Consider the following 25,098-nt stretch of genomic DNA (forward strand, 5'->3'; position numbering starts at 1 on the left):
ACTTTGAGTCGATTAATCGTGTCAGCTCTACATGAAACTGTGTGGGTTTGTGTTTCAGTGTCACATGTTCTCATGGACTGACTGTATGTGCGTGTGTGTGTGTGTGTGTGTGTGTGTATACGTCTGTATGTGTTTATGTCCATTAGATAAATACCAGATGAAGACATGACAGATAATGTGGGAAGTGTTGCAGATCCTGAAGCTTTTTAGCGATAACGACATACACACAGCGACCCACAAACATAGACTTCTGGAGCATCAAAAACAAACTCTGACCTTTAACATGTCAAGTGTGTCGGACCGACAAACACCAACATGAAGCCAGTGTCTGAAGATAAGACACTGGAAGATCACTGTCTACACGGCTGGTCTCTACTGTTTTTTTTACGTGGATGAAACCGAGAAGAAAGAAAAGATAACAAAGACGTAGAGGACAAGGGGTGTGTCAAAGATAAGAAAGATACGAGGAGAAAAAAAGCGAAAGATCAGGAAGAGGACACGGTGAGGTGAAAGTAAAGGAAGGACTGAAAAAGACATGACAAGGAGGGGAAAAAGAAAAGAGAGGAACCTCAGACAATTTAATGAAGATCTGAGAGAGGAGAGGAAGGAGAAGGAAGGAGGAGGAGATGAGGACAGAGAAATATGAAATGAGTAAAGGACGATAAAGAGAGAAAGGGAAGGGAAGAATGGAAAAGGGAGAGATGAGGAGAAAAGAGGAGAAAAACCAAACATTACAAAAGAAGAAAAGAAGAGGAGGACAGGAAAGAAAGTGACTAGGATCTGAAACTGAAGAAGTGGAGGAGGAAGGGATCAGAAACAGACAGAAAAGGAACGAAGAAAGTACAGATGAAGAAGAGGACAGCATATATACTATTAAAACTGAAGGAGAGAATGAGATGAACAGAGGAAAAGAGAATAATAAAAGAAACTCAGCAAAGAGTAGAGAAGAAATATGACCCAAAACACAGAACGAGAGAGAGAGAGAGAGAGAGTGAGAGAGAGAGAGAGAGAGAGAGAGAGAGAGAGAGACAGAGAGTCAAAACAAGACAGAAGGAAAAATGAGAAGAGATATGACAATTTAGAAAAGAGAGGAAAAAAAAGAAGAACAAATGTGAGGCAGATCTGGGTGAAGTGGAGGTCAGCAGGTAAATGTAGAGAAACGGAGGTACAAAAAAAAGAGGAGAATACAAGGAGGAGGAGAGGAGGAAGGGGAGGAGAAGGAGGAGGAAGAGAGGAGGAGAAAAGGAAGAACAAATGTGAGGCAGATCTGGGTGAAGTGGAGGTCAGCAGGTAAACACAGAGAAAAGGAGGTAAAAAAAGAGGAGAATACAAGGAGGAGAGGAGGAGGAGGAGAAGACAAGGAGAGGAGGAGAGGAGGAAGAGGAGAAGAGGAGGGGGGAGGAAAAGAAGAGGAGAAAGCAGATATATCTGGTGTAAATGGAACAGCACTAATCTGACCCGGACCACTCTCATATGTGGTCCTAAATCTGACCCGGACCACTCTCATATGTGGTCCTAAATCTGACCCGGACCACTTTCATATGCGGTCCTAAATCTGACCCGGACCACTCTCATATGTGGTCCTAAATCTGACCTGGACCACTTTCATATGCGGTCCTAAATCTGACCCGGACCACTTTCATATGCGGTCCTAAATCTGACCCGGACCACTTTCATATGTGGTCCTAAATCTGATCTGTATCTGATATTTTCCAGTGTGACTTCAGTCTGAACGTCCAGGTCGCATTTATCCGACTTTTATGTCATTGAAATGCGACAAACGTCCCAGTTGTTGGTCGGAGCGGAGGAAAACCATATTTCCTTCTGTAAACACAGTGTGTGTCTGCGTGGTCTCGTATTCCATCAGGACCTCTTTTGTGCATGTGGGTCACTTCAGGGTCACATTCAGTTCAGACTCAAAACTGATAGAAGTCGCATTTAATGTATAATATGAACCAACACACAAAAAAATTTCACCAAAAAAACCAAATTGTGCATTAGACCTGGTGTGTGAACGGAGCCTTCGTGACATCTAGTGGTGGATGCAGACTGAAAATAACTGAATACCATCCTCATCCTCTCCTATGGTGTCCACTAAAGCATGCTCTGGACTTTTTAGGTAACAGGATATTAACTCTAGACAGTAAAGAAGTCATCTAACATGTCCTAGAACTAAAACTAAGTCATCTGCTCTGAGCCGCTGTAAAAACAAGGCCAGCTTCCACCATCAAAACCCAAACGCATACATATGGGTTCTTCCTCTGCTCAGTGGACCAGATTACTGATGAAGATCTGCAGTTGGTCGTTCAATAGCAGATCACTGCTGCTGAAGGGCTACATGACATGCTAATGCTAACATAGAAATATATAATAAAGAGACCTTAACCCACAGGTGTCAAACATGCGGCCCGGGGGCCAAATCTGGCCCGCCAAAGGTTCCAATCCAGCCCGTGGGATCAATTTATGAAATTCAAAAAGTTACACTGAGGATATTAACAATCAATGGTGTAAAAGTCATTTTAATTCAGGTTCCACATACAGATCTCAATTGGGTCAGATCAGTAAAACAGTATCATAATAACTTAGAAATAATGACAACTGCAGATTTTATCTTTGTTTTAGTGAAAAAAAGTAACATTACATGAAAATGTTTACATTAATAACCTATCCTTTTACAAAAAATGTGAATAACCTGAACAAATATGAACAACCTGAAATGTCTTAAGATAAATAAATGCAATTTTACCAATATTATACCTGGTACTATATGTTTGGTGTATTTGTAATTGTGATTGTAAATTGTAACACACGTGTAAATGATAAACTGAGGCAGAACACTGTTAAAATTGCACTTGTTTTTCTTAAGACATTTCAAGTTGTTCATGTTATTCAGATTTTTAAGGAAACGTTGTAGATGTAAACATTACCATAATGTAACATTACTTTTTCACTGCTATTATTTCACTGGTTCGGCCCACTGGAGATCATACTGGGGTGAATGTGGAACTGAACTACAATGAGTTTGACAGCCCTGCCTTAAACCTTTTAATATAAACTAAGTTCTGAATATTAACTTTATTCTGTTTTTGTGATCATTTACACTGGAGTTTGACTCGTGCTATAAAGATAGAAATAAAACGATTCCTTTTAGAAGTGGAATATTTTTCGTAGTTTTCGAGACAGACTGGGATCCCATGGTTGTGTTGGTGTTCATAACCAGTGAACAGATCCGTTTGGACTGGACAGATGTTCTGCAGGTGCACTGCTGCTCTGGGACGTCTATAAATACAGGATTTATAACAACAGGTAGGAGTATTGATACAAAAGTGTCAGTTATATAGACTATTTGTTTAAATTATTCCTAAAAAAAACAGGACTGATCAGGGTAAAAGCAGAGATGAAGGTAAAAGCAGTAGAAGAGCAAGGAGAAGGGAGGACAGACGAGGAGGAGGCAGATAAAGACTGATGGAAATGGAAAAGGAGAGAAAAGTCAGTGTGGGAGCTTTCCAAAAAACCAGTCCGACACACACACACACACACACACACCTGACCCCAGATTCACCCACACACACACACTCGGCAGGTCTCTCTTCACCTCTCGCTGAACTTCTCCCTCTGTCTCGCCCCCCCCTCCCCCCCTCACCTCGCTGTGACCTCCCCCGTGCTATCGCTCCCGTCTCCTCTCCCTCTCTCTGATTATTGCTTCCTCTCATTCTTCTACAGGGACGAGCAGCGCAGAAACAAAGTGACGCGTCAGCCTCACATTTCACTTTTTTCCTCATTCCTCCTCCACTAAATGGGCTTCTCCCCCCCCCCCCCCCCTCCGTCTTCTGCAGCGGTGTCCAAAATTAAGTTATGACTCACAGACCACAGAAGAGAAAAATCCACGACCAAAATATTTGCGTATCGTGTATGACTATTGGTATTTCATAATTCAAAACACTGTGGTTAAAACACTTGATAATGATCTCAGATGAATGTGAGCACCTCGTTCTCCTCAGATCACAACTGTCCAACTCAGACACTATAAAGTCTGTGGACCCCTTGAATCCAGGTGTTTCTGTTCTAACAGGGGTCTGGGATCCAAAACAATAAGGACTAATGTCAGAATAGAGTTTCATATTATGGGATAAATATCAGTGCATTGGTTAATTTGGTTTGGGTTTGTTGAAAAATTCGTAAAAAAGAACTAAATAATCAAAAAATGTACAAAATAATCAACAAAATGAACAAAACAATAAAAAAAAGTAAAAACGACCAAAATAATCAACAAAATGAACAAAATAATAAAAACTAAATAAGTAAAAAAAAAAAAAAAAAACACTCAACAAATGAACAATACATTAATAAAAACATTTACAAATAATCAACAAAATGAACAAAATAATCAAAAAAATGTACAATGAACAAAATAATCAAAAAAAGAATAAGAAAGACCAAAATAATCAGCAAAATGAACAAAATAATCAAAAAATGAGTTTAACCCCCCCCCCCCCCCCCCAAACAATCAACAAAATGAACAAAATAATAAAAAAAAGTACAAATAATCAACAAAATAATCCAAAAAATAAGTAAGAAGGACCAAAACAATCAACACTAGAAGCACTCGGAGAGCGCAGACCTCCGCCAAGGCTGATCAGTGGCCCCCCCCGTGGGCCCACCCACCCCCGATCACCACCAAAATGTAATCATTTCTTCCTTATCCCATTTCCAACAAACCCTGAAAATTTCATCCAAATCTGTCCATAACTTTTTGAGTTATGTTGCACACTAACGGACAGACAAACAAACAGACAGACAAACAAACAAACAAACAAACCCTGGCAAAAACATAACCTCCTTGGCGGTGGTAAAAATTAACAAAAATGGATATATTAATCAACAAAATGAATAAATCAATGTAAATACAGTTGTTTCCACTCTGTGTCCATCAGTCTGTGGACCCGTTGAGTCCAGGTGTTTCTGTTCTAACAGCGGTCTGGAATCCAAAACAATACAGACTAATGTCAGAATAGAGTTTGATATTATGGGATAGATGTCCTATTGATTAATAATATTGATGTTTGTGTGTCTGATCCTCATGAACAGGACATCTGACAGCTGGAGACATGATGTGTCCACATATTTATGTCCATACAGTTTAAAAACATTAATATTTCACTGTAGTTTAATGGTAGACTTTTCTTCCTCAGATGTGATGACAGTAGATGGAAATGATTATTTACAGTCAGAGCAGGACAAATATTACAGACATTTAGAGGAAGAACACTGAAAATCAGAGTCATGGATAAAAAACAAAAATCAAAATCACTAGTCGCTTTTCCATTGGACATCTGCGCGAAACTTTACCGATATTTACTAAATGTCGAAAAAACAGAATTACGTAATGTTGGTTTTTCCATTAAATCACAAATGTGATGATTTGTTTATTATGGCGAGGTGACACGGGGAGTCATTCCATAAACATGGTGACGAACATAAATATGGTGTTGATTTACAGATATGTTCATTATAATTATTATATATTACCCCTCTATCTCGTACTAAATTAAAAAATGAATCAGTTTCCTGGTGTGTCCACACATACTGTGCCAGGTTTCTTTTAAAACTCTTCTTCTTCTCTTGTTGTAACCTCAGTTCACATCCGTTTTTTTTTTAATTCATGTGACTCTAGTTGTCTAAAAAGGTCTTTCCATTGCAGTTTTACGTGAGACACCATTTGTGCTACACCTGAAAAACCACCTCTTGCCAGCGCAAAAACCTTTAATTGAAAAACAAGAGTTTTGGCGAAATTGTCGTTTTTCCATTAGACAAATGTTTATGCACAAGTTATATTCGCGCAATTTAATGGTCAATGTAAAAGCAACTACAGAGACCACAGACAACCATCCAGGTGATGTTGAATCCATCACTATTTCTGCATCCTTTTTCACTTGTTTCAATCTTTTATTAAAAAAATATCACAACTGTCCCAAAAATCGCAGAGCAGCTGGTGTGAACAGTTTGCAAAACATTAGTGTCTTGAAGAGGTCTGAAGACTATCCATCTGAAAAACATGGTAGACTGTGGTTTAACACTTGGTATAGGATAGAATATTAAAAAAGTGAATGTGCGGATCAGCTGTGATGAGTCAGACTAGGTTCAGAATCTTTGTGAAACACTAACTTGAATTAGACAAATGTTAGAGGCAAAACATTTAATTGTGATTTTTAAGTTGTTTTTTTTTTCTGAGTATTTTTTCATCTTTCTAAATGAACTCCAGACAAAATATCAAACAGAAATAATGTTCTTTGCTAAAACTGTATGTTACACTAGGGGTGTAAGAAAATATCGGTTCTGCAATATATCACAATATTTCATTTCACAATACTGCATTGATATTAAAAAGTACTGTATCGATATTTTTAGGTATTTATTCAAATGCAGATATTGTGGAGGTTCATTTTTGTTTTTTGGTTTTCTTTATTGTTTATATCTTTGTTATTATTTAACACTGTTTTATTAAATAATGGTTACTTGAATCATCCTAAAAGCACTTTTTACTGTCTGAGAGGCAGATGTTCATTCCTTTGTTGGGACTGAACTCAAATACTGTTCTGATGTTAGTTGTGAACTAATAGAATATGAACATTTGAACAGGATCTGAAACTGGAATGTCTGTAAAACAGAATTTCAGTTTGAACACAGGAATATTTTGTGATATAACATTAGATCCTGTTGTGATCAAATAAAAATGTGTTTAGTATTTGTGCAGATTTCTGGTGTAATTCAATTTTTCAAGGAAATAATCATTTGAAAAAAAGAAACAAACAAAAAGTTGTCTTTTTTACTGTATCATGATATGTCGTATTGTGATCCTAATATTGTGATTTGTATCGTATTGATAGAGTTCTTGCCAGTACACAGCCCTGCAAGTTTAAACATTTTTTATCCCCACGGAGTTTTTATAAGGAGCCATACTGATTAAAAAAAAGTCAGTTATAATTAGTATTTCCTTAAATTATTGTTTTTAAAAAAATCACAAAATTGAAAAATTATGCTTTGAATATTTGTATGGATGGTAAAATACCAGAAAATCTGATTAGATTCACACACATTCCGTCTAATTCTAAAGGTGTTTTTCCATCGATGACTGTTTTCCTTTTATTTTCCTCCTCACCGCCCCCCCTTCCTCCCCCTCCCCCTCGGTGTTTAGCAGACTTGTTAATGGTTATTCCGGCTGGAGGCAAGATTTATTTGTTTGGGGCCGTCAGGGAATTGCCGTGTTCCCGTTTCTAATGGCCAAACGTAAGGGTCACCCAGAATTCATCATGTTTACACTCCACACACACACACACACACACAGGCTGTGATTATGTAATGCCTCTAAATATGTGAGCAAACACCACGAACCCAAGACCCTTTATCTTCAGAGGACAGAGGAAAAAAAACATCAAATATTAAAGACGCCATTGTTTCATAATTCAGTTGCTTTTAAACACTCTTCAGCTCCATCTCTTGCCGTCTTTGTCTGATCCCCTAATGTTTGTCTAAAGGTGATGAGCAAGAGGTCAAAGGTCACTAAAAGCAGGGAAAGTGGGCCTGACCCTTATCAGGGAAAAGTGACCGTTTCAACACCCGTCCTTCACTGGACTTAAATGTGCTCTGCAGCCTGTCCCCGCCCATCCATCACCTGTCAATCAGCCATCCATCTGCTCCACACACATTTGGATTTTACTTTGGTTTTTTGGTTTATAACTGAGTACTTTTCCTCAACTCCTCAACTTAAGTATAAATTTGAGGTCTTTGCACTTTATTTTGTGAACACTAGCACTTTAAAGACATATCTGAATGTTTATTATAATCTCTGACACATAGGCATAAATGTCATTTTGTACTGTAATGTAAGGTATTGTACTGTATTGTAGGGCTGCTCGATTATAGAAAAAAAAAAATAATCACGATTATTTTAGCAATAATTGAAATCACGATTATTAAAAACGATTATTTGTTAACCTTAAAATTGTTTATTTTTTTCTTGCAAAACAATGTAAAATATACTCTTTAAACATAAATAAAGCTTTTAACCACTAAAACAAAGTATGTTCACTTTTGTACGAAACAAAAAAATCTTTGAATGCAAATAAGTGTACTGTAAATTCAAGTATGTTTCCTTTTGTAAATAAATAGTGCACTGGAATTAAACTGCTATAGACTTGCCATAGAACTGGAGCAATAAAAAAAAAAAAAAAAAAAACAAAACCTCACGGAAAGTGCAAATTATAAATTCAAGTATGTTCAATGTAGTATGAAACACAGTAAATTCAGTGGCGTGCCGTGAGGTTTCAGTTCAGGCCTTCTGTATACATCAGCCATCTAGAATACATACGTTAGGGTTATACAGGTCAGGGTTAGGTTAATACGGGAGTCGCAGCGTAAAGAGATTCGGAAACTGAAGATTGCATTGCGGACGAAGTTGTAGACGGAGTTGTTTTTATGTGTTTTAGTTTTTCATAAGATTATGATAAAGGTGGCGGTGGTTAAACTTTAGATGGTTACAAAGGTTTGTTGTGTTAGCGGTCGGTGCGGACACAACTATGAAACACTTTTTGCACGTGATGTGTTTTTGCTCTTCGTCTTCTTCATCAAACCCAAAGTGATTCCATACAATTGAATTTGACTTGCCTTTTTTGTTTACCAGCACTTCTGCTGTGATTCTCCTGCCATTTTTCCAGACCGCTAGGTACAACTGTCCTGGTGGGGTGGACCTGCCGGCTAGCTGGCAGCTGTAGTTTAGAGGGGGGCGGGGCTGAGCAGCTCATGGTAGCTTGCGTGCGCGTGAATTAAAACAACTCAAAATTAATAATCGTTTTTTCTCGATTACATAATTTTTGTAATCGTTGCGTGTAATAATCGAAATCGTAATTGAATTTCGATTAATTGCACAGCCCTACTGTATTGTCCTTTAAGTAGTAAATATTTATTTAGTCCTTGACATGTACTATATTGCACTGTCTTGCTCTGTACTACACTTATTACACTGTATTTGGTTTTGTTTTGTTTTTTATTGCACGGATCTGTTATTTATTAAGTGGGGACTGCCGATGAAAATTAGCATTGGCACTAACTTCGGCATATTTACATGCTTATACTGAAATGGAATGTATAAATATGTTCATTAATGTGCACTGTCCCACCTAAATAAAGATACATACATATTTTCAGTTTTTGCAGCTTTATCCTTCTACTCCCCTTGATCTCAGAGGTAAAAAGTGTACATTTTATTCCACTTCACATGAGCGCTATAGGTCACAATTCATGCCTGCTAACTTTGGACTTCCTATTCATAAGCATATGGAAGACATACTGATATGGTTTATTAAACTGTCTAATGAAAAGTCACTAATCTATTCAAATGTATGCTCATGTGCAGGTCAAGGTTATTATCGTTAACGAAAACTAACGAAATGACGAAAACTAGAACTGAAATATAAAAAATATAATTAAAAGAAAAAAACGATAACTAACTGAAACTGTATTGTGTGTTTACAAAACTACCTAAAATGTATAAAAATTATGGATAAAATTCCCTTCATTTTCGTCTTTGTCAACGTCAGATTGACTCGAAATCGATTTATTTTGCTCCAGCAATTTTAGTCAGTGACACCATACGACACTTGTGGTTTCCAGTTGTCTTCTGGTCCCCACTCTACCTGGAAACATGGAGACTAAAGTTGGGAGAAAGCAGCAGAGTCCTGTCTGGGATTTATTTGAATACGACGACTGAGAAGAAGAGAAAAGAGACGACTAAACTAAAATTAATACTAAAACTAAACTAAAACTAAGCACTTAGAAAAAAATCAAAACTAATAAAAACTAGCAAACCTGCTCTAAAAACTAATTCACACTAACTGAATAAGAGAAAAAAAAGTCAAAATTAAATAAAACTAAACTATAATGAAAAATCCAAAACTATTAGAACCTTGTCACAAACTGCACTTTTATCGTCAGAAAATCAACAGAAAATAAATACGAAAAAACTGAAGCACTGCAACTCAACATTTCTCTCCAAAAAAAAAAGGATAAAGAATGATGCTGAAACCGCTGCATGTTTGAGACCCCTGGAATAGATGGAACTTCAGTTTATTAGCTTAAGTCTGCTGCTGATTGTACTTTTCTATTGTTTGTATCCACTTCATCTAAATACATGCAACAAGTCCAGTGAGACTGCAGCGGTGCTGTTCTGTGGCCGACCTCTGACCTCTGCGTACGAGAACAAAAGCGAAGTATTCTACAGGGAGCGATAAAGTGCCATGATTTTATCTGCTGCGTTTCATTATGTGGAGCAGCGTGGATTAATAAAGTACAGTATGTACACTGACGGAGTATCACAGTGGAGGTTCGGCTGTGTTGTGGGTTTTGGCAGCAGCGTGCTGCGGTCGCAGAAATGAGGCTGCAGGCAGATGTACAAAGATACAAGCTTTTGGTTTTAATTTAATTTTTGGCCCTTCAGTAAGAAAGAAAAATGAGCGCAGCGATAAACATCCAAGCTCACTTCATTCCATTCATAGCTGGAGATGGAGCGATACTGTTCAAGCTGCAGGGGACGAGTCGAAGCGTCGTACTTATGAGCAACAAACACAAAACAAAGCTGGAAAAAGGACAAAAACATGCATGGGAACGATTACAGTGTGAGGAGAAGCTGCTTTTGTTTGTGCGCCGGAGCGTGAGTCGAAGTGGAACGGAGAGGAACCCAGTAGCTGCAGCAGCAGCAGCAGCACGGCCTCTGATAACCTGCACAGATGACCTTTGACCTTTGGGGATTCTACAGGTCAAGAGCTGGGTCTGGGGTTAAGTGTAAAATCCTTTTTTTCCCTGAAGGTTGTCAGAAGGTTTGTGTTGAAAATGGACCCCTGGAGTTTGTTCGGTTCCATCCTTATCAAACATCACACAGTCGACGGGGTTCCATCCAAAGGACTCGCAACTTTTAAAGCAAACGGTCAGAACATGAGCTAAAGACCATGTCCAGCCAGTACACCCATCTGTTTTCATTATCGTTGTGATTTCATTCTGCCAGTTACACAGTGTGTCATATATTCTAATATGACCTCCGAGGCGCCGATAGAACCGACGGCAGATATTTGTCTAAACCTAAAGCTGACTTCTGTTTTGAGTTAATCTCTGATCTGAATCATACTGAATCATCATGTTTCTCCCACATTTGTCAAAACCTTCGTGTAATATTGTCTTTCTGCAGCTGGTGTTTTCATCATTGTTTCCTGTAATGCGTCATTTATGTTTGTTTCTTGTATTAAGTCGTGAATCCGTCTTTTTATCAGTCCACACATGGAGACACATGATTATTCAGTGAATCTGTCTCTACTGCTCTGTTCAACCGTTCCCCAACATACAAGCATGTTTGTTTTTGGGGACGTTATCTTCTGCATTAGTCCTTCGGTTTTGTAAAGACAAACAGATGTACCTGCACATGAGCATACGTTTGAATAGATTAGTGACTCTCAGTTTAGTAAACCGAATCCATGCCTTTTTCAGTATGTCTTCTGTGTGCTTATGAATAGGACGTCCAAAGTTAGCAGACATGAATGCAGAGACCTGCAGGGCTCATGTGAAGTGGAATAAAATGTACACTTTTTACCTCTGAGATCTCGGGGAGTAGAAGGATAAAGCTGCAAAAAATGGAAATAAAGTGCAAGGAACTCAGATTTATACTTAAGTGGAGGAGCTGAGTAAAAGTACTCAGTTATAAACTTTAAGAAATGCACAAAAACAAAAAAGAGAGAAAGAGAAGAGGCAGGTGCTGTCTTAGAAACAAAAGAATAATATTCTATTTATTAGTACACTATAAAAAAATGGTCAGAAAACATACCTTTTTACCTCCCCCCTCACAACGTAGGCTACAGTGTTTTGTTTTTTTTTACTCCATTTTTATTGCAATTTATTACAGATACACCTTCAACAGTCAACACAGTCACAGTGGCTGATTGAGTTGCTAATCTAAATCAAACTGTTTTTGTTTCATATGCAAGGATAAAACTGAATTTTAGTGTCATTAAAATTAATATATTTTAGTAAAATGTATCTAAAATGTATTTTTGTAATTGTAAAATGCCTCAAAAGTCTGTGGTATACAACAATCTTGTGTCCAAAGAGTCAGACTTTGTCCGTTTAATGGCCTGTCAAACTCCAAATCCAGTGCAGAGTCAAAGACAGAATCAAAACAAGGCCCAGACGTGGTTTGGACGGATGACTGATGAGCTGAAAACCTCTGTCTGCTTTTAGTGAAGTCCGATTCACATGTTTTTTCCAAAAGGTAAGACAGAGGGAGGAGAGACGACCACCGTGATGGACACATGTCAAGATGTTTCAGCTTAATTTTTCCTCCAGATCGGTCTGTTCCTTTTATTTGACTGATGTCAGAGTGGAGTTTGATTGGCAGCCGTTGGCTCTGGGCTTTGACCTTTGGTTCAAGCTGTTGTTAAATCCCCATTGGAGTTCAGAGGGCAGATAAAACTATCTGTTCTCCACAGTGACAGACAGAAGCACTTCTTCTGCTCACCTTAACCTTTGAACTTTTATCTTGTGTGAGCATTAAGGTGTCTTCCCTCCACACAAGATGCTTTAAACTAGTTGTCACCACCATCTAAGGATGATGTTATTTAATATTATAGTGTTTTCAAGTCAATGTCAGTTATTTTTGCAGGACACTGGAAACATCAAATATGGCTCAATTGAACATTAGGTCCATTAGGCAGGTCCTGACATATGAGTGTAACTTTGTGGTGTCTGAAAAATGCTTAGTTCACTTTGAAGCAACTGAAATTCGGAAAAAATTAGGACCAAGTGAAAAGAACTGAGATGGACGTGTTTATGACATCCTGCAATTCAGGAGAATTTGGAACCATTTCCAACTAGGATCTAAGGCTCCGTTCACACAGCAGGTCTTAATGCACAATTCGGATTTTTTGGCGAAATCCGATTTTTTTGTGTGTTGGTTCATATTCTACATTAAATGTGACTTCTGTCAGTTTTAAGTCTGAACTGGATGTGACCCTGAATTGTGACGTTTGACACATTTCAATGATGTAAAGGTCAGATAAATGTGACCTGGACGTTCAGACTGAAGTCACATTGGAAAATATCAGATATGTATCAGATTCAGGACCACATATGAAAGTAGTCCGGGTCAGATTTTGGACCACATATGAAAGTGGTCTGGGTCAGATTTTGGACCACATATGAAAGTGGTCTGGGTCAGATTTTGGACCACATATGAAAGTGGTCTGGGTCAGATTTAGGACCACATATGAAAGTAGTCCAGGTCAGATTTAGGACCACATATGAAAGTAGTATGGGTCAGATTCAGGACCACATATGAAAGTGGTCTGGGTCAGATTAGTGCCATTCAAACTGTCTTTAACAGCTCATACCCAGGTCACATATGGGTGTAAAAATCAGATTTGGACCACATTTGCCTACAGTGTGAGCGCAGCCTTAGAGTGCGACTGCTCAGTGACTTGTTATTTACATCCACACGTCACTGAACTCTGCGCTACCTTTCTTACATAAGTTACTTACAGTTTGTCCTCTTGTCTCCTTTTCTTCCTCCCCATCATTCCCCCTTGTACTCCATCTCTCACCCTTTCCCATCCTCCCTTGCTCTTTGTCAGCGGTGACAGAAAAGTTAGGCGACCCTCTTTTAAGAAAAAAAAAAAATAGTGCGAGGGTTGAAATGGAAAAAAAAAAGAAAAAAACAAAGAGGAGAGGAGAGTGGTTCAACCAGGGGTCTACGCTGTCAATTAGACACTACACAGACGGAGAGAGGGAGGCCGAGAGACATAGACGGACATAGACAGAGTGGGAGAGAGAGAGAGAGAGAGAGAGAGAGAGAGAAGAACGAGAGGAAGTAAATGAGAGGGACGAGAGAAAACTCAGAAAGAATGATTAGGGAAATATTACAGGACTGGAGGAGAAAGGGAAAGGAGGGAGCGGTGCGGGAGGTCAGGCCGAGGCTAACTAGATGTTACGGAGGAGGAAGAAGGAGTGAGTGAGAAGCAGGGAGACGATAAACGAGTGCAAGCTGAAGTCACAGAGGCCTGCTGGGAGCTGCTCCGAGCGCTGATAAAGCAAATAAAGACAGAAGACTCCAAAACAAACAGGCCCACCAAAACAAGCGCCACCAGCTCCATTTAGACGCCAGCGCTTCTTTAAAAAGGTCAATTTGGAGCTCGGCCACTTTTTTAAAGTCAGTTTGGGTCCAGACACTTTTCAAAGGTTAATTCAGGAACGGGTAGTTTACAGAGTTCACCCTGGGTTCACACACTTCTCAGAGTTGACTTCAGTGAAGCCAGTGGAGCAGCAGCGGTGCTCACCCCCGCCCCCCAAAAAAAGCCCATACGCATCACATGGGTCGGAGGCAGCCAATCAGAAACTCTGACGGAACTTTAACAAGTGTGATGGGAAAACCAGTCACCGCTCTAATGGACTTTTATGGAAGAAGAAAACATCTGGTGGCCAACAGTTAAACTTTAGAGATAAACAAAATGGGAGTGGATCAGATAGTTTAAAGATAGTATGAGTGGGTGAAAGATATGAAGACTGAAACGACTCAGACCGTGAACACACAGAGGGCATGAATGTGACGTCAGCGCTAGCGGAAGTCACCGCGGTTCCGCCCACTGAGTGTCAGAAAGTGGGAGACGAGTGACAGCGTTGGCTTCAATACTGTCTAAACTGAAGAACAATATTTAATAAAAAATGGGGAAGAGCTGTTGTGTGACTGATTGTATGAACAGGTTTGAAAAGCAGTCAGAGCTATTGTTTTACAGACACTGAAAGACAAAGAAAAGAGAAGTAGATGGATCCACAAATCCAGGAAACCAAACCTAGATCTGTGGATCCTGTTTGGTGTCAGCTAACATTCATTTCTGCTGTATTTTTGGGTCCAATCAGACCTGAAATGACCTATTGTTTTGGCTAATGTTAGTTCTCAGTAAAGCTCTTGGTTTCATGATCAGATCTTTCATGGTTTTTGTCTTCATTTTGTGATTCTGAACCTTGTGAACCATGATGAGTAAACTAACTGAAACTGAGGCTAACCCAGTTTTTCAAATATGGGGGAAATGGAGAATAAAGCTACGATGGAGTATTAGGACCACAGAAGAAAAGAAAAACACTGGTCACTACCAGAATAAAGACATAAAATATCGATATAAAACCTGTAATTTTATGAGAATAAAGTCAAATACAAAAAGAATCACAATGTTATGAGAATAAAGTCCATCCATCCATCCATCCATCCATCATCTTCCGCTTCATCCGGGGCCGGGTTGCGGGGGCAACAGTCTAAGCAGGGATGCCCAGACTTCCCTCTCCCCAGACACCACCTCCACCTCCAAAAATCATAATTTAACAAAAATGTCATTCGTTTATGAGATTAAAGTCGTCATATTCTGGCAATAAAGCCATAATATTATCAGAATAATGTGTTAATTTAAAACCAGGTGGTGTAAATCTGCTAATTTCCCAGAATGCAGTGGTGCCCTGCTGGTCCACAGCAGTAGTATCTGTGTTGGATAAAGGACTGGATCTGAACTAGACTCAGTAAATCTCCTCAGTCCCAGTAGATCCTGCATATATTCACTGGTGTCAGTCCACAGTCTACTGGAAATGACCTTTGGATCAGCTGGTTCTGGACCCCAGTTTTGGAGCCTTTGGATCAGCTGGTTCTGGGCCCTAGTTTTGGAGCCTTTGGATCAGCTGGTTCTGGGCCCTAGTTTTGGAGCCTTTGGATCAGCTGGTTCTGGACCCCAGTTTTGGAGCCTTTGGATCAGCTGGTTCTGGGCCCTAGTTTTGGAGCCTTTGGATCAGCTGGTTCTGGGCCCTAGTTTTGGAGCCTTTGGATCAGCTGGTTCTGGACCCCAGTTTTGGAGCCTTTGGATCAGCTGGTTCTGGGCCCTAGTTTTGGAGCCTTTGGATCAGCTGGTTCTGGGCCCTAGTTTTGGAGCCTTTGGATCAGTTGGTTCTGGGCCCTAGTTCTGGACCCTTTGGATCAGCTGGTTCTGGGCCCTAGTTTTGGACCCTGGTTGTCAGTCCTGATGAAACCACGTATATTTGTTTCAGGTCCAAATAGCGCTGATCCCCTCCCCCCTGGATCAGGTCTGGATCCTCCGTGTGTGTCCACATGTCAGTGTTCATGGACCACTTGTTCTTTGGTAGCTTGTACAGATCCATGTCCAGTCCAACTGTCCTTCATTTAAGTTCATATTCCACATTTCCCCTTTTCTCAGGCTGTGTTTACTGCTATACTCCGTCATGTTGAGCAGGTTGGTTTAAGACACTCAGTCTGACTGAGAGGGGCGTGGCCTGGGGGGAAGGGACGTATGTGCATACCCTCTATATAGCACCAAATCAGAACAAAAGTTATCTCAAGACACTTTACATATAGAGCTGTTTGAAACCAGACTCTCAAGCCAATTTACAGAAACCAACAGAATCCTCCAGGAGCAAACACTGGGAACACTGGTGACACCTCCCAGGGCTTCTTTCCTCTGAAGACCTGCACATGTTTGAACAGCAGGATTTTCTCTGGATATTTTAAAGAACAAAGACATTGTTTTGTCTTCTTATACAGTGTCCGATCATCTGTGCACTCACATTCCTTAAGTTGTCTTACAGAGAATACGATGTTATCATTTTGACAGACGATCATCGAACAAAGCTGATACGATGTAATAAACCACACTGTTCCTCTCATCACACACACCACAACAAACACATTTAGATCCACTCACAGTGCTAATTTTAAATACACCTGGGTTTCACCTTCAGAAAGAATATTTGTTTATGAATGGAAATCTAATTTGCAGACACAGAAAAATGAGATGAGTGTTTGACGATATTACACTGCACCCTGAAATGAAACACATCCTTCACTGTCTCCATGGGAAAAAAACAAAAAAAACAAAACAGGAAACAGCTGAAAGGTGAGAGCTTGTTTAAGAGTTTTAACATTTTGGTTCCACTATGAAATGACTACACACACACACACACACACACACACACACACACACAGGAAGGGGTGTAGATGCAGGTCATATCGGGGAGCCTAGCGGAGAGGTCAAGACTGATAACGCAGAACAATGACCTGACCCGGTCACCGCATGGTCACTGTATGTGTGTCAAAACATGTGACTGTGTGTGTGTGTGTGTGTGTGTGTGTGTGACAGCACTTATTATGTGGGAGTGTGAGCATCAGCATCTGTATTTTCACCAGACTAAGCCATTTATTAACCCGAAACATCACTGTGTCACTGTGTGTGTGTAAAGCAGGGCATTATTATTATTATCATTCGTATTAGTATTATTATTATAATTAGGCCCGAACCTGGTGAGGGCCAATTAAAACTGCATGGTTCTGTTTCTATATAATAATAATAATAATAATAATAATAATAATAATAATAATAATATTATTATTATTATTATTATTATTATTATTATTATTATTCGCCACTTTGAATGCAAATTTAACCCCCTGAACATTAACGAAAAGTAAATTTTATTCAATCTAAAATTCAAGCCTGGTGAAAGATTTTCTTACCTGAAGTCCCTGAGAAAAAATCTATACGGTGTATCAAAAAAATAAACTATACATTTTGAAAAATTACCCCCAGTTCCGCATTTGATAATTTTTGGAATTTTCTTTTCTGGACGTCAGTAGGTAGGGGATTGGTGGGTATTTGTCCAAATTTACAAACCCAGGTTTACATGCATGAGTGAGCAGGGGACAATTGCACAATTCAAGTTAAAACTGGTTTGTGCAAAGTAGCGGTGGGATTTAAATCCAATCAAAGGTCATGGGAGGGGCCAGTGGGAGGGGCCAATGGGCATCCATCTGGTTTTCCACCAAATTGCCAGGTTACAGCATTAACACTTCGGACACCATGTCAGTTTCATTTCTTTACCCATGGCAGCCGTTCCTGCCTTTCAAAGTGATTTCAACTTGTTTAGGCCTGAAAATGTCACTGAGGACAGGACAAGTTAGGGTTGGGGTTAGGTTAACCCTAACCCTAATCCTAACCTTAATGCTAACCCTAACCCTAATTTGGCCTGTCCTCAGTGCCATTCTTGCACAATTGTCCCCTGCTCACTCATGCATGAAAACCTGGGTCTGTAAATTTGGACAAATATCCACCAATCCCCTACCTACCGACGTCCATGAAAGAAAATTCAAAAAATTATCAAATGTGGAACTGGGGGTAATTTTTCAAAATGTATAGTTTTTTTTTTGATACACCCTGTAGAAAAGTACTCGTCAAGGCGGAGGTCTGCGCTCTCACAAAAATGAATTCAAAAAGACTACAATTATGTTTTGTAAGACAGTAAACCAGGACGGTGTCTGCTACAGCAGCTCCTGTGCAGGTTAATAGTTGTTATTGTTGTAATGACACGTTATTATTTTTACTGTTCTTATATATTTGATACATTGATCTTGTGTATGTCTATTTCAGTTTCCTACTAGAGCGGGTGGGGGGGTGGGGGTGGGGGTTCTAACTCATTTTTAGTTCAGGTTACACATTCAGCCAAATACGATCTAAAGTGGACTGAACCATCAAAATAATAACAGTTAAAAAATTAAAAAAAAAAAAAAGTAGAATTTACATTATGCAAATGTTTACATCTACAAAGTTTTCTTAAAAATAAAATGTCTTTAGAAAAATAACTACAATTTTCATATGTTTATCATTTCGACATGTTCATTATAACGTACAGATCACAGTGGATTTACAAATACACAAAATATTGAGTAACAGACAGAATATTGGTACAATTGCACTTAGTTCTTTGAAGACATTTGAGGTTGTTCATATTTCACATAGTTTATAAATTTAAACATTTTCATAAAATGTGCAGTTGTCATTGTTTATAGGTTATTCTGATGCTATTTTACTGATCTGACCCTCTTCAAATCGTTCTGGTCTGTATGAAGCACCTGAACTACACTGATTCTTAAAATCTTCAGTGTAATTTTTAGATATTTCAGGACCCCACTACGAACAGAGGGGTAGGAGAAATTTTCCATAATTCTGTTCTAATCATTGGTCAGATGGACGTAAACACAGCAAAAAAGTGCAACACTGACCAAAGAAACACACAAATGTACGGATTTTCTTTGTAAACAACTTGATCATTTGATTGTCCGTTTAATGCTGTTTCAATGTGTTATAGATCGCATTTCTGCGGTTTATAGGTGACAGATGTAAAAAGATGCCCAAAGCATGTGGAACAGAGATGGTTCCAGCTGCTGAGGACATGGGGAATACTGGAAACAAAGTTGTCACATCTGTTTATAATGGCATCATTGACTGATGATGATGTAACAGGTTGTGAAGCGTTGTCCCATTTCGTAGAGGAATGTTTCAGCCCCTAACCCTTGAACACTGAAACTACAAAAAAACTAAACTAAAAGGTATTAATTAATTAGTGTGATTGGCTCCTTCAGTTCAATTCCTTTACTCCCAAAACAAAAATAAAAATGCTTATCTACACAGAAAACGTACAGAAAACTAAAGAAAAACTGAAATCCAAAACCAAATGGATGAACTAAACACATACGCTGGTCTCAGTCCATATTTACACCCAAAAGAACTCTGATATTGTAAACTCTGAACACCTCGACCGTTGGTCCTCTGTCTAAATCCTGACCGCTACATGACCATTGATGGGAAGTGGCGCAGCACCACTCCCCACCCGGTCCAATCAGGTTGCTGAATAGCTCTGTTGCCGTGACCACCGGCTGACCTGTTGTCATGCCGATAAGTTGGCTAGTCACAGACGGGACAGGAAGTTGAGACAGGGGCCGAGAAACACACCAACGCACACACACGCTGACCTCTCCCATGTAAATACGGACTCATAAATCTGCAAATATGGACACACACATCTTGAGCGGGGACTATTTTTTGCTGCGTTATCTTAAGTCACATTTCTGCAACTGTGTGTGTGTGTGTGTGTGCAGTCGTATTTAATGTTCATATAGGAAGAGAAGAGGCATCTTTGTGTGTGTGATCAGATAAGGGTGTTTTGAGGCTCTAACAGCTCGTTCTCACCCCTCCCTGGCACCAACACTTATCCCACTGACCTTACACTGCACTCAGTCCACACTGGATGTTTGTATTAAGATCTTTTTGTGCTCAGTGTGCTCTTAAAAAGGAAAAAAACAAACAAAAAAAAAAAAAAACAGAAGTCCTGGTTTGGCCTTATGTAGATGGAATCTCAGAGGATGGAGCAGGTCAGAACAAACCAATGTGTTACTGAAACTAAGGCTGCGTTCACATCAAGGTTCTAATAGTTTGGGGATTTTTCATTCTAGTTTAGTTTTATTTAGTTTTGACTTTTTTTCCCTCTAATTCAGTTAGTTTTAATTTGTTTTTTGAGCAGGTTTGCTAGTTTTAATTAGTTTTCGTTTTTTTCTAAATGCTGAGTTTTAGCTTAGTTTTAGTTTTGTCATCTCTTTTCTCTTCTTCTCCGTCGTATTCAAATAAATCCCAGACAGGACTCTGCTGCGTTCTCCCAACTTTAGTCTCCATGTTTAGAGTGGGGACCAGAAGACAACTGGAAACCACAAGTGACGTGCTGTATGGTGCCGCTAGCTAAAATTGCTAGAGCGAAATAAATAAATTTTGTATCAATCTGACATCGACAAAGATGAAAACGAGGGGAATTTTATTCATAATTTTTATCCATTTTAGTTAGTTTTGTAAACACACAATACAGTTTCAGTTAGTTATCGTTTTTTATTTGAATTATAGTTTTTAAAATTTATTTCAGTTAGCAAAAATGTTTTTTCAATTCTAGTTTTCGTCATTTCGTTAGTTTTCGTTAACGATAATAACTTTGGTTCAGATGCAGACAAATGTGGCAAAAATCAGATTTTTTTTACCCGTATGTGACCTGTATCTGATCTGTTAAAGACAGTTTGAACTAGGGCTGTGTATCGGCAAACATCTGGTGATACAATGCAAATCACAATACTGGGAACAAAATACAATATATCATGATACTTTTAACAAGGCGATATTTTTTGCTTTGTTCCTTTTTTTAAAAGGTTATTTCCTGGAAAAACTTATAGTGCAGCATTTGGATAAATAAAGTTTTAACACATGGCTTTACCAGTACAAAAAAACCCACACAAATAAATAAATAAATAAATAATGTTTTACAGACATTACAGTTTCAGATCCTGCTTAAATGTTCATATTCTATTGCGAAAAGAATCCATAGTGTTCAGTCCCTGAATCATCCAACATCAGAACATTATTTTTGTACATTCCTAATAAAAAAAACAAAACAAAAAAACAATTACCTCTTTCAGACAGTAAAAAGTGCTTTTAGGATGCTTAAATTCTCCATGCTTTAACAAAACAGCATTATCAATTTCAAAAAACTACATTTATGACCTGCTATATCACAATAGTACTTTATAGTAAACAAACAACAGAACAAAATACCCATGTGAATATAGAAATAAAAGAGCTGGAAAAACTCAAACAAAAATGAACCTCTGCCATGTCTGCATTTGAATAAATACCTAAAAATATCAATACAGTACTTTTTAATATTGATACAGTATCGTGAAGTGAAATATCGTGATATATTGCGATACTGATATTTTCTTACACCCCTGTTAATGAAAATGCAAAACCTTTCTAAGCTTGGCCTTTGCAGCTCCTTTTGGCAGAAGCGATGCTGGGAAGGGCGCTGAATATGCTGAGAAAAAACCATCGGAGGCTGAGGGTGTACTCGGAAAAGCAGGCGGAGGTGAGGTGAAGTGTAGCCGGAGGTGAGACGGAGGACAGGAAGAGATAGACGGGGTCAGAGAGTCGGACGGAGACAGAGAAATCTGCCGCCGTCACATTCCTTCTGCCTGCGGTCACAGTGTGTGTGTGACGGGTCGGGTTCAGGAAAGGGACTGCTGACAAGACGGGGATGAGCGGCGGAGCGGCGCACACGCTCAGACGCAGCAGCAGCAGGACGACCTTTGACCCGCTAACTCTGCACCAGATGCAGACAGATGAGGAAAGAGGAGAGAAACAGAGGGAAGGGACGAGGGAACGCGCAGAAACCCAGGCGAGGACGAGGAGTCGGACTGAAGAGCCAGTCTCAAAAGTTCTGGCGAGACATGAATGCGTGAAAATGTTGACGGAGCGGAGCAGAAAGCGAGGGATGGCGAGTGAAAGAGTGCAGTCAGGTGAAAGTGATAGGGCCGCTGAAACGGACGTTCAGGGTGGTCCGTGTCCCCCCCGCTCTCCTCGGGAGGCTGACACTTCCCTTCAAGCATTTGACCGGACACAGAAGGGGGGATGAATAGAGGAGTGGAGAGGGGTGAAAGAGCGGGATGAGCGGAGAAGAAAGAGGGCGAAGGGAGGATGAGCAGCAGACGGACATCTAAATGCTCGCCCGCCGATCTATTGGGAGAAGGGGACACGCAGACAAGAGGCCGACACACACAAACATGGCTGCGAACAGTCTGAGTTCACAACGAATGCATGGACACGTCTGCGCAGAGTCCACGCTAACACACACTGATGCTAACAAACATCGACGCTTACACACACTAATGATAACACACACTGATGCAAACACACACTGACGCAAACACACACTGACGATAACACACACTGATGCAAACACACACTGACGATAACACACTGATGCTAACACACACAAACATGGCTGCGAACAGTATGAGTTCACAACAAATGCATGGACACATCTGCGCAGAGTCCACGCTAACACACATCGATGCTAACACACATCAACGCTAACACACACTGACGATAACACACACTGATGCTAACACTTACTGATGCTAACTCACACTGATGCTAACACATGCCGATGCTAACACACACTGATGCTAACAAACATCAACGCTAACACACACTGACGATAACACACACTGATGCTAACACACTGACGCTAACACACACTGATACTAACGCACACTGACGCTAACACACACAGACACATTTACGCAGGATCTGAAACTGTAATGTCTGTAAAACATTATTTATTTATTTTATTTGTGTGTGTTTTTTTTTATTTTTTTTTTCCTGGTAAAGCCGCATGGTAAAACTTTGTTTATCCAAATGCTGCACTACTAGTTTTCCCAGAAAATAATCTTTTAAAAAAGAAACGAAACAAAAAATATTGCCATATGGACAGTATTGCGATATATCGTGATATATCATATTGTGATCCTAGTATTGTGATTTGTATTGCTCCGCCAGATTCTTGCCAATACAGCCCTATTCATTAGTTTATACTTTCTTTTTGGCGTTTACTTCCAATTTCACTTTATTTGCATTTAGTTTCTCAAGTGGGTTTGCCTTTTTAGTTAAACTTTTATTGGTTTCAGTGTTTGGCTGAGCCTTTTTTGTACTGTGTGGTATTTTTCAGTGGTAAAAAACAAAAACTTCAGAAAGAAAAAGTGGAGTAAAAACTCGATAACTCTTTAAAAAGAAGCCTGATCTTTTCTCATCATACTTCTTCTATTCATTCACAGGGCTGTGTATTGGCAAGAATGTGGCGATACGATACAAATCACAACACTAGAATCACGATACGATATATCACCATATATCATGATACTGTTAAGGCAATTTTTTGTTTATTTTTTTACCTCCGCCAAGGAGGTTATGTTTTTGCCAGGGTTTGTTTGTTTGTTTGTTTGTTTGTTTGTCTGTCTGTCTGTTTGTTTGTCTGTCCGTTAGTGTGTAACATAACTCAAAAAGTTGTGGACAGATAAGGATGAAATTTTCAGGGTTTGTTGGAAATGGGATAAGGAAGAAATGATTAAATTTTGGTGGTATTCGGGGGCGGGGGGGCCCACGGGGGGGCCCACGGGGGGGCCCACGGGGGGGCCCACTGATCAGCCTTGGCGGAGGTCTGCGCTCTCCGAGTGCTTCTAGTTTTAAATGATTATTTCCTTGAAGAATTGAATTACACCAGAAATACGCACAAATACTAAACACATTTTTATTTGATCACAGGATCTAATGTTATATCACAAAAAATTTCCTCTGTTAAAACTTAAATTCTGTTTTACAGACATTACAGTTTAAGATCCTGCTCAAATGTTCATATTCTATTGGTTCAGAACTAACATCATAATATTATTTTTGTGCAATCCCAACAAAGGAACTACCATCTGCCTCTCAGACAGTAAAAAGTGCTTTTAGGATGATTCGAATAACCATTATTTAATAAAACAGTGTTAAATAATAATAAATAAGATATATACAATAAAGAACACCAAAAAACAAAAATGAACCTCCACCATATCTGCAGTTGAACAGATACCTAAAAATATCGATACAGTACTTTTTAATATCAATACAGTATTGTGAAATGAAATATCGCAATATATTGCAGAACCGATATTTTCGCACACCCCTATTCATCCACACAGGATGAATGACTGCTATGTGTCAGATATGGACGTTTGTGTCGTTAATGAATGAAGAAAATCACACTGAACTAATGCACTAACACTCAAAACTGTCTACATTTTTTGCTCCATTCTCTCTAAACTCTATGTGAAGTTGAACAAAAGGTGGACAGGCTTTGAAATAAATCACCAGAACTGAGCTGAGATATCTAATTAAAAATGCATTGACCGCGACAGGTAAAACAATGAAGATTGTGGACGATATATGTCCTCAGGGCATAATTTCCTGCAGGGGTATTTCATTTCTTTTGGCGAATGCAGGCGACTGACGGGAAACCAGAGCGTTAAGTAGCATGTGCACTCAGCTGGGAAACAATGAAATGACAAACAAACAGCGACTGAATCAAGTGAAGGCTTCCTGTTCCAATGATGGATTGACCTGCTCCGGACAAACGGGTTTTTTCTTGTTTTTTTGTTTCTTCATACTGTGCTGGAGTGAAGTCCACAGCTCCTTCTGCAGGAGGAAAACAACACCTGACTGTTGCACACACTACGTGACAACACTACAAACGGTGCAAAAGTCAACGTGAGCTGCAAATGTCTGCGCATAAAGTGTGTAAATGTCTTTATATCAGAGCTGTCAAAGT

General features: G+C 39.3%; 1 protein-coding gene and 1 long non-coding RNA gene across 2 annotated transcripts in view; both read right to left on the reverse strand.

Annotated features, from left to right (window-relative positions):
- exoc6b (exocyst complex component 6B) overlaps positions 1-25,098 on the reverse strand; it is a 252,990-nt gene that overhangs the window by 20,919 nt on the left and 206,973 nt on the right.
- On the reverse strand, positions 12,929-20,250 carry LOC115438530 (uncharacterized). Its single transcript, XR_003938097.1, has 3 exons — positions 20,241-20,250; positions 19,591-19,602; positions 12,929-13,050 (listed from the first exon to the last, which is right to left on the reverse strand). It is a non-coding gene; the product is annotated as an uncharacterized LOC115438530 (long non-coding RNA).

The sequence above is a fragment of the Sphaeramia orbicularis genome, chromosome 18 (assembly GCF_902148855.1).
Source record: "Sphaeramia orbicularis chromosome 18, fSphaOr1.1, whole genome shotgun sequence".
Lineage (NCBI taxonomy): Eukaryota > Metazoa > Chordata > Actinopteri > Kurtiformes > Apogonidae > Sphaeramia > Sphaeramia orbicularis.